General features: G+C 32.4%; 1 non-coding gene across 1 annotated transcript; it reads right to left on the reverse strand.

Moving 5' to 3' along the window:
* Positions 1 to 590: 590 nt before the first annotated feature.
* Trnaf-gaa (transfer RNA phenylalanine (anticodon GAA)) lies at positions 591 to 663 on the reverse strand. The gene has a single exon. It is a non-coding gene; the product is annotated as a tRNA-Phe (tRNA).
* Between the last annotated feature and the right edge of the window lie 2,918 nt (positions 664 to 3,581).

The raw sequence follows: 3,581 nt of genomic DNA on the forward strand, positions 1-3,581 counted from the left end.
TGGCTTATCAAAAAAGTACTAAGAGGCAAAAAAGTTTTAAAAATATTGTGTTTAACTAATGGTGCCACAATAATAATTTAATTGGAACGTACATAAAAGTTTGGGGGGGTTTAAGGGAACAAAACCCCCATAAAATTTTTATGGGGTACACAAATTTCACTATAATTTTTTTTTAAGATGTTGCTACGATAAAGATTCCTCATGTCCATTTTCAATAAAAAACCTCTAGGAGTTTTCGACATATTAAAAAAAATCGATTTTGATTTTGTAACTTCAAAGGGCTGTAACTTTTTTTGTGTGCACTATTGTATATAGGTAAGTGAGGTTTAATCAACCTATTTTTAACCCCAGAATCTGTGGTATAATTTATGACCAATCTTTTCGGGACACCCTGTATATCATCGTTTTAAATTAAATCGTTACGATCTGATTACAAAAGCAAAATTTTCATTTTGGATGGAAAATTAATTGCTTTTTACTTCTGTATGAGTTTTAACTATGCAGTTTTTTAACTATGAGTTTTTACAGCCAGCTACTGGGATTTTCCCATTGATTTTCATAATTTCATTATCCACTAAAAAAAAAAGATTTGCCGAAACCAGGGATCGAACCAGGGACCTTTAGATCTTCAGTCTAACGCTCTCCCAACTGAGCTATTTCGGCTGTGTGAACTTGGTTTTTGCTTAGTAATAATAATTATTAGAGTATTATTATTGTGTTTCGCAGATGATCAGGTGAAGGTGGTAATGGATCAAGATTAGGAAGATATCAGTCAAGGGCGGATCCAGGGAGGGGGCCATGGCCCCCTCCGAGAATTAAAAAAATGTAAATTTAAATATTTGCAGCTCAAATGTTTTTAGTTTCAAACACATGTATATGTACAAAATAGGAGATAAATATATTGTCTGGACTAGAATTGAACAAAAGCATTAACAAAATCTTCAAGAATGACATAGGATGATTTGCAAATCAAAATGTTGATAATTTTACAAAGTGCCAATTTTTAGAACGACCTTTGCAGCCATCAAAATCGTATCAATTTCCATATTCTGTGCACACATAGAAAAGAAATGAAGCATTACTTGGGTCACCAGCACTTAGAACAAAGGAGTTTGTTGGTACTTTCGCACAGTCAAAAGAGATTGTTTATCAAGTATTGCGTTTTATTTTTCTAACGAAAAATATGGTCACAATAAAGGGATGATAGCTTAAAGCCTTGTCACGAAACCTTTAACATGTTTAGTCAAACTCATCGTCAAAGAAGGAGAAATACAAACCCATGAAAAAACATCATACCACAAGGCGTGCGTTTAGGTTGGGCTGGATTGTCTACAAAGTTATCGCAACCTGCAAACGTCAGTCATTAACCAGATATACTCTGAGATCTAAATAGGTATAAGAAAATAGAGAAAGACTACGACTAATAGTAGAGTGTAGACTATAATGTTCTTAAGTCGACAAAATATTTCTCTAAGAGGCTACCGTGATGATAGCCTTCTGCTTCTGGACGAAGATGCTGGACCTAACAATGAGGGAAATTGTTAAGGTTTAAAATCGCATCAGGAGATAAGACTCAAACTACACCTATCCACGGCATCTTCTCGAGCAACATACATTAGTAGCACCAGTCAAAATCAATGATAATATGTTGTGATAAATAAATAATTGAATAAATAATGCATAAGGTTCAAAGTGCAAATTATTACTCTGTCATATTTGACGAAATGACCGACTTATCCCACGTGAAACAGATTTCTATAAATGTGAGATACAGATACATGCACAATAACAACATTCGTGAAGACTTTGTCAAGCTCATTGACGCATATAAGAATATAAAAATAATTAGTGAAAATCAGAAAAAGGGGAAGAACAAGGCCTGACAGGAGAAGCATTGGCAAAAACAGTATTAAACTTGTTGAAAGAACTGCACTTAGATCCGAAGAAATGTGTCCTGACTTTAATAATACTTTAATAACGATAAGTTTTGTGTCTTTATGACACTCAAAAGTTTGTGAAAAGTGCCTTAAAACTCACCACTGTAAACCAAATTTTTAAAAAATTTCCCAGACCCTCTCAAAAAAAAGTTCATGGCCCCTCCCGAAAACCTGTCCTGAATCCGCCCTTGATATCAGTTACATGGTAAGAAATCTAAAAAAGGAATACGGAAAGGTGGGCCTGGAAATAAATATGAACAAAACGGAATACTTAGCAATATCGAAAAAAGACGTCAACAATTTGGAAATAGAAAAACCCGTAGAAATAAAAGGAACGAAGAATTTTAAATATTTGATCTGTATAATGTCGTAAAATGCAATAACAAAAGAAGAGGTAAAAAATAAAGTAGATTGGGAAAAAAAGATCTTGTACACGACAACTCCATAGTGTAATCTCGAATAAAAACATCAGAGAAAAAACAAACAAAAAATATAGGTGTGGTATACCAAACAATAGTATGAAGTATCATGACATGTGCAGCAGAAATTTGGACCATAAACAAAAAAAAGCCAAAAGAGCATTCTGGCGACCGAAATGGAATACTGGAAAAAATGCTGTAGCCTGACAATATGGTGAAATTTTTAAAACCTTTTTGAGAGCTTTTGGTTTAAGTTTTTAATAGTCATTTATGATATAAGTGTTAAAAGTACAATTTTAAGGCACGCATGTGAAAGTTTGCAGAATGAGCGAAGCGCATTCTGCAATTCACATGAGTGCCTTAAAAATGTACTTTTTAACACGTATATCTTTTCACGTATATTTTTTCTACAAACGTTATAAATTTATAAAATACAATATTTTTGTTAATTGCTGAAACCATGAAACCTATGGCCCGTAAAAGGTAAAACTGACTGTCTACACTCGAGGGGAATGTCTAAAAATTCTTAGCGAAAATATTATACCGTTACATAAACTTGTTTTTTCTACAAACGTATTAAAAATGCAATAATACAGTTTAAATTAAATTTTAAAAACCTTTTAAACAACCTTTTTCAAATTGCGCAAGTTGTACTATTAATATTAATGTTAATAAATGAAATATAAATATTTTAACGTTTCACAGTTTGACCATTCCCTTTTAACTACAGTGCCTTAAAAATTTTAAAGCATATAGTTTATTTTTTAACCAGGAGGAGTAAACTAAAAAGACAGATTCACACCCAAGAAAGTCACTAAAATAATAACCAAATATATCTTCTTTTTTGGTTGATCTAGTGGGCCCTCAACGGTAATCCATAAATATTATATTAAATTAATACCTCGCTAAAGAGTTCCAAAAACAACTGCTTTTTATATAAAAGCAGACTAACAATCTAAAAATTAAAGGAATAACACAGAAAACACAAAAATCGCCGATATAACTTAATTAACCTATGAAATGTCACTAGTGTCAAAATTTGATAAATGTCATTAGTGTCAAAATTTTATAACAGTGGAGTAAACTTGCCTGTGGTTGGACCAATTACAAACAAGCAATACAGCGCGGTACATTTGAATCACTCCTTTTGGTTAAAAAAGAAACCATAGTGCCTTAAAGTAGCATTTTTAACGCTCCTATGGAGTGCTAAAAATTGCATTTTTAA

This window comes from Diabrotica virgifera, chromosome 6 (assembly GCF_917563875.1).
Source record: "Diabrotica virgifera virgifera chromosome 6, PGI_DIABVI_V3a".
Classification (NCBI taxonomy): domain Eukaryota; kingdom Metazoa; phylum Arthropoda; class Insecta; order Coleoptera; family Chrysomelidae; genus Diabrotica; species Diabrotica virgifera.